Below are 8087 nucleotides of genomic sequence, written 5' to 3' on the forward strand. Positions count from 1 at the left end.
GATATGATGAGAAAAATGAAATAAAGGAGGAATACGACTCAAAGAGCACATGTAGGCACATAGGCTGGAGTGCAAGTTTGTATAGCTTTCATTGAATATAATGCCAGATGGACCTTGGGCTCTTTACATTTGTGGAGGAGTATTGATAGAAGGAAGGTGAGGATTTTAGTAGATAATTAGAGCATCTCATAACTTCATAAATGGCAAGCTAGTTTGAGAATCAAGCTCAACAAGAAACCCTCATGCATTGTGTGGAAGTAGGGGGCGGACACAAAAGCAGTTGCCAAGGGGAATTTAAGGGAGTCAATAAGCAGTTGCAATATTTCCTGATTCAACAGGATTTTTCATGGCTGAACTAGTATGGACAGCAGTTGTGTTAGAAGTGGAATGGCTGGTTGGATAATTTGAGGGAGATCAGAGCTAATTTCAAGGAATTACATATGTTGATGGAAGTTCGAGGAACAGTGACAATAGCAGTATTGAGAGAACCAACTATAGCTGAATTGGCTATCTTATTCAAACTAGACAAATTCTTAATACTTATAATTGGGCTAGAGGAAGCCCAGTTATTCTAAGCCTGATTTAAAATCAGAATACCATCAAATCTACATGAAGTAAGAACATTAAAGGAACATTAATTGAAGTTTCTTATGATCGTTCAATTATTATTGTGTTCATTGCTTTTTTTAATAATTTAAAAACACTTCACTATTGAAAAGTAGGTAGTGTGGAACAAAACTAAGATTATTGTTCATGTTAGATAATTGTTATAGGAAAATATAATTGTTAACATGTGTTCAGGGAAATTAGTATTCATTCATACTTGAAATTACATTAGATCACCTAAGGATTTATAATCTATTTTGGATGTTCTATGTAGTGATATATTTGTGGAGAGACCTATTTAGGACGGGAGGATTATTCACTGTCCTCGGGCAACTTCGATCTACTGCCCTCCACAAGGGACCACCTTGTCCTAGGTGTCCCGTACTCGCCTGGCCGTGGGAAAAGACGTTTCTCGGTCATAGAGAAGTCAGGGTCAATGGTCCAACACAGTCTCCCTAGAAAATAGGGATTCAACGGTCCACTATTGATTAGGGGGGCAGTTATCAGTCCCTAGGCCCAAGAGGCCTCTATAAATACCTCTTTCCTGGCAGGAGAGAAGGATAGATCATAACTTAACCAGCATAACGCATAAACACAGAGCCTCTCACCTCATGTGAGCTGACCCTCTCTCACCACTATAAACACAAACGAACAGAGCCTCTTGCCGCCGCAGGCAAGCCCTAACCGTTATAAAACTACTAAGGCCTCTCTCTGGTCATCCCTACTATCATAGGGATACCATGCACTCCTGTACTTTTTGACAAGTGCATCCTACAACCCTCTCAAATGGTAAGGTCAGAGAATGCTCACCACTTATAAGTTTTATTTTGACCATATTACTATACATTTAGAAAGAGAACTCATGTGTAAATGATATTTCCCTACACTAAAAATGACATTTTTAGAATCCCAGTTGCAAGATGTGACCAGAAAATACACTAAAAATTAGAATATATACAAAAAATTGGAAGAAACATTTCAACAAACAGTTAAGGTGCATTCACGGAAAGGACATATATTCATTCAATTAAAAGCCAAATGCTTTGAATAAACATGAAAAAAGATAAAGTTAATTGATGCAGAAGATGAATAACCAGATGTGATGTAATGTTCAAATTCAAGCTCTGCTGCAATGCATGTGTCCGCCCGTGTTGATAAGAGACAGAAGAAAGAAGCAAAGTGAACAAAGAAAATATGTGGACGATAATGCCAAATGCAATTTAAGTGTTTTCGGTTTTAGTTTACAAAATACATTTAAAATCTTTTTTTTTTTTTTCTATTTTTATTATTTAAGTGTATTTGATGAAAATAAAAACACAAAATATTTAAAATAAATAGTGCTTCTTTTACAGGAATCTTTTTTGTAGTTGTTTATTTTGCTTTTTTTTTTAAAGAGTATTTTTTGTTTTGAAACAACATTTAGGAGTATTTGCCTTTCTTATATGATATACATGTTTTCTTTTGAATACTAATAACTAACTTTAAGACGGGCACGGTGCACACGACATAAATTATAATTAGGTTAAATATATGTTACCCTTGTCAATGTAGCGAGTTTTGATTTATCTCCTTAAAAAAAAATTATGATCTCTCCTTATCTTGTCCAGATTCTATCAAAAAGAACTTTGATGTAGAATTTAGTTGAAGATTCCTTTTAATTGTCCTACGTGGCCAATAAGGTTTATCTGATTGGGCATTATTTGCCACGTTGGATATGATTAGGGTTTTCATATGCTACTTTTATGATCCATCACCGTTTTCTGCTTCTTCCATTTGAATTTTTTTGTCTATTTCTACTTCTTCGTCGTTTGTTCAAAAATTCTTTTTCTTCTAGTAAGATTCGAAAACTCTAAAACCTAGAAATGGTTGGAAGTAACAGTGTTGGAAGCAGCAATACATATGGGAGAAACTCGTTTGGAAACTCAATCGTACCTAGTTGTGGATGTGATCATGCGATGAAGATGTGGGTTGCGAACACTGTTCAAAACCATAACAAATTTTTTAAAAATGTCGTAACGCAGGAGTAAGTTCTTGAATCCATTAGTTTTGCGTAAAAGCTTTTTCATAGTGTGTGTTAATGTTGTTTGTGTGCTAATGATGTTTGTGTGTTAATGATGTTTATGTTTGTAGATGGGGAATAGCTGTGACTTGTTTATTTGGGATGATGAAGTTGTTCACTCCATGAATGGAATTACAAAGATTAAAACATGTTGCAAAAACTGTGAGGTGGCAATGGTGAAGTTAGACATGATAGAAAATAAGCTAGAAAAAGCCAAGATGAAGATTGTTGTTATGAAGAGGAAAATTTTTCATTTGAAGATTGAAATTGTTATGTCTTGGTTTATGTTTGTAATAGTGTACAAGTTAATTGTAATAAGTAGTTTAATGGCCAGCTTAATGAAGTAATGTTGTATTGTTTCTATTTTTTGAAGTCATATTGTAAATCACATTGCTCTATTTAAGTCACAGTTTATGTTAACAAGTTAATTGTATTAATCTAATGTCAGCTTATGTTGACAATTTATGTTTTAGTTTCTGTCGTTCAATAATTGTGGTAAAAAGCAAGTAGATTAATACATCATAAGTCATTACAATAACATAATTCATTACAAAATTGTAGAAGTCATCAAAAGGAATAAGCCATTACAAAGGGGCATAAGTCAATACATAATGGGTATATAAGCCATTACAAAAGGACAGAAGTCATACTTAAAGGATTCATTACAAAATGGGCATATAAGCCATAACTTTGTACATTACAAAATGGGCATATAAACCAAGTCATAACTTAAGTACATTCAAACTGACATAAAACTACTTCTTTGTTTTCTTCTTTGCAAGTTGAGATCAATTATTGGCTTCTTGTGTTATCATTGTTCCTAATATGAATATAGTTTTTATCTATTTTAAGAATCTTAGTCCATGTTCTATAGGTCCTTCTATGTAACCCCACCCAGTCACCAACTTCTGAATGATAACCATTGACCACTTATCAATGTGTTGCCCAGAAACTAAAGTCGATACACCTTCTCTATAAATCATAACCCCATCAACCAACCTTAAAAATTCCCCCTCCATGATGGAATACAACATTGAAGATTTGTATATTCTGAAATTTCAAGTGGAAAACGATGAAAACCTTACAATAAACAACATTCGTAAAACGAAACATACAGTGAAAATACGAACATGTTGGGTTTGAGAAGCCTCTGCGTCTTCTTCATGATGCATCTTCTCCAGTTGATCTGCTTTCTTCGATTTCTTTGCTTCATTCGCTTGATTCCTGTTTCGATTGCTTCGTCCTCTTCGATCCTTTCTTTGTCATCTTCAGTTACTACTTTAGACTGCAAAACCATATGAATTAGGAACCCTAGATTTTCAAGGGAGTAAATCCGAAAGTCAAGAATTTTATAATTTAAATTTCATTTTGAATAAAATAAATAATGCCCAGTCAGCAAAATCTTATTGGACACGTAGGACAATTAAAAGGATTCTTCAACCAAATTCTGCATCAAGGTTCTTTTTGATGGACTCTGAAAAAGATAAAGGGGGATCATAAAAAAATTTCTTAAGGGGGGGGGGGGGGGGGGGGGGGTAAATATAAAATCGCTACATTCGCGGGGATAACGCATATTTAACCCATTATAATTTTTATTTTAAATTTATTTTATTTTATATTTTATATAAAATTTGTGATATATATTTCTATATAGAACAATATATTGATTTTGCATTTGACTTTGACATGCGATGATGTTATCTTTATATGGTGCCCATATAGACGCTAGGAGAGGTATTCATACAACATTGAAATATAAATAAATAAACAAATAGAATACAAGTTGATTCCATTACAATTTTGTGGCAATAATGTTTCTCTAAGTCTTTGTACATTCTAAATATCTCCATTAGCTTTTCAAAATAAAACATATTATATATAAAATAAGAAAATAAAATGTTGTGAAAAACTACACAATGCCTATTTCTCTAATTTTACCACATTTCTAAAATGGAGGCAATTTTGGTCCAAAAACTTTAAATTTTAAATCTGACCTATCACAACATAACAAATGTCTCAAATTTTGAATATGACCTACCACAACACAACATTTGTCTCAAATTTCTGATTCATCTATTCGCCCCCTTCTCTTTCTCTCACTGAACCTCTTTTTCTTCTTCTTCTTCTTCTTCTTCTTCTTCTTATTCTTCTTCTTCTTCTTCTTCCTTCTTCTCACTCTTCATCTTCTTTCATCTTCCTTTTTTCTTCTTCTTCCTTCTTCTCACTCTTCGTCTTATTCTTTCTTCCTCTTTTTGTTTTTTCTATAAACCAAATACAAACAAGCGAAAACTGTGACAACTGTAACGAAGCCCTAAAAGATGTCGCTTCATAGCTGTTAAAAGCTATGGTTTTAGATCTTGAAGGTAAAACCTGTTATCTTTGCAAATCCTCTCTTTTTGGTTTGGAAGTTTTTTCGATTTCTATGGTTGTTGCAATCGCAACAGACCATGATTGTGAACTTCAGTTTTTTCTATTTCATTAGTGCTTATATTCTTATTAGCTTAAAAGTTGAAAAGTTGATTATTTTGGGATTAGATTTAGGTTTTTTGAATGATAGATATCTAAATGTTTTTATTTCGTGAGTATTTGATTTATGATTCATTTTCAAATCATCCAATCGATAAGATGTCTACAGTTATTGCTTATGTTACATTTTGGGTTGCTTAAAATTTCACATAAATAAAAGGATCTGTGAATGCTTAAGTATTTATACCATTGAAAACTATTTATGGAAAGTATAAAACAATTTTTTTTTTCGTTTTGCTGTCAATTATCTGCATTTTAACTTTTTGGCCATGTTCATGATTTTTTACATTTTTATCCAATGCATCATTTTGTGCATGATGTTTTTGAGATCTCCCTAGAAAAGTTGCCAAATTATGATGACAAGATCAAGACCTTCTTTGAAGAGCATCTGCACATTGACGAGGAGATCCGTTATGCTGTTGCGGGAAGTGGTATGGACAATTTTTTGGTTTGATCTAATTTTATCATTATCATACCTACTTTGTTAAGTTGCTAAACATTCTCTGTTTTTCTTAGATTACTTTGATGTAAGGGATCACAATGAGGCTTGGATCTATGCATGGGTGAAGAAAGGGGGAAGAGGTAAACTTCTTGTGTACGGTATAATGGGGATTATAGCCTATATATAGGTTGATGGCCAATTAGGAATCACTACTACAAAACGTGTAAACAACAACACCATGGTAACCACGGTTCTTCACTACACCATGGTGACATCTCTAAAATAAGGCGCTACCATATTATTTTTGTTTTTTTGATTAAAATTTAATTGTATATAACAACAGTTGAACAGCCAACCGTGGTAAAACCATAAAGCTTTCATGGGTTTGAACCTTAGCGCCATCGTATATATTATTCCTTTAATGTTAAGGCACATCTTTTCTTTTTTATTTATTTTTATATAAAAAACTTAAAGGGATATGATTACAGTTGGTACGTTCCACCGTTGTGATATATTTATAATAAATATATACTTATCAATACGGTTGGTAGATAACCGTTGTAAAATAATTTACCCATATATAAGCGAATTAACTCTCACTTATTGACAATAATGTCGTTTCCTTCACGGTAAAACCCTAGCACCCTTTTTTCTCTTCTTCTTCGCCATTAGCCGTGAATCTTGTGCTTCATACGTTAAGGTATTCTTCTTCTTACATCTTATTATTAGATAGTTCCCTATTATCTCGTTTGTTGCATGTTGTTTTTCTTGATTAATTATTCTCATTATTTCAGATTCGTCTTCTCTACCTTAACAAAGACCATACTTTGGCTATGGTACATATTGTTTGTGTAGCTATGAAAAAATGTACAACAAGCATGAAGCTATGATGGAAACTTCATCCACCTTGTACTTCTTCTTCATAGCTTCACAAACAAGACGCTTTTCATACTCTATTGACAAATAAGTTTGCATTTTCACATTTTGAAGAAACAACAGCGCCAACAAACTTCATCTAGTTTGAGATACAATGAGAAGAAATATAAGAAGTATAAAGTTGTTGTGTAAGCTTATTCCTCATTATATTTCTTCTTCATTGCTTCACAAATTAGATGAACTTCAGAATTAATTCCTGTTCCACGATTAGTTTCAATAAAAGGTGCGTCCTGAAAATTTATAATATGTCTTTTTCATTGCTCACAAATTTATAATATCTGGTTATGTTGTATGATGTTGTTTGAGTTTATTATATTCTATGTAGATTGCTTGTTTTACTAACCCTCACTTAAAACACATTCATTTAAGTTGACATAGATACTATAATCTGAAAATTAAATTGTATTTGAAAACCAACTTATATCAATCATTGTTTCCGAATTGCATATGTCTCATTGTTCATTTAATGTTCTTTTACATATAGATTAAGGTTTAATGACCTGGATCCTTAGATGCATCATTTCTTCGATTGTAATCAAATTGCATTAACTATAATTTATTAGATAATTTGCCTCATTATCAGCACTAATGATCGTAAAAATTACAACTATAAAAATTATGATGATAAGGGATGATGATGAAAATTTAACTATAATAGAAGATAATAATGTATCTAAGGAGTTAGACCAATAAACCACAATATATGTGTAAAATAGCATGAAATGCATGATGAGATGCATGCAATTAGAAAAAACAATGGTTTGTTTATGTTGGTTTTCAAGAATAGCTTAATTTTCAGTTTATAGACTTCTTCATCAATTTGAAAGCTTGTACTTCTTTAGTGAGGTGTATGGAAAACAAGAAATCTACATATTATATAATAAACTCTGGACACTTTTCACAACGGTTATATATTATAACTGTGATTAAAGGTCAATTATGATTTACATAATTTGTGCTAATGGGTTTTGAACCCAGTACCTATGTGTAAGTATCACAATGGTTTATAAGTATAATCATTGTGATAAGTGGCCTGCGTCATGCCTTTCAATAATGGTTTCCAAACCATGATAGAAATAACGAACTTACAACCACACCATACTTAACAACAGTATGACCCACGTGGTGGTGCCCCTTTTTCAACTGTTGTGGAAGGAGTTTTCCGTAGTAGTGGTTCCCATTATTCCAAAATAGGCCATCCTGACATCCACTCGTATTTGAGCCCGTATCCAATTAATTAATTAATTAATTACTAAATAGAAATCTAATTAACCTTTTGAATTTTATTTGACCACTTAATCAATTAAGGCTCTTTGATTGATAAATAGTTAATATAATATAAATATATTTGTTCACATAATAATTATTGGAGTATAATAATTAAATAATATTTAAGTATAAAATATTCCAACAATCTCCCACTTGGACAATATATCTTAATAATTATACCATAGTCTTTAGGCGCGCATCCGAATACTATTTATCCTTAGATTTCAATTTTACAATATGGTCCATCTC

Source organism: Vicia villosa, linkage group LG1 (assembly GCF_029867415.1).
Source record: "Vicia villosa cultivar HV-30 ecotype Madison, WI linkage group LG1, Vvil1.0, whole genome shotgun sequence".
In the NCBI taxonomy this organism is placed as follows: domain Eukaryota; kingdom Viridiplantae; phylum Streptophyta; class Magnoliopsida; order Fabales; family Fabaceae; genus Vicia; species Vicia villosa.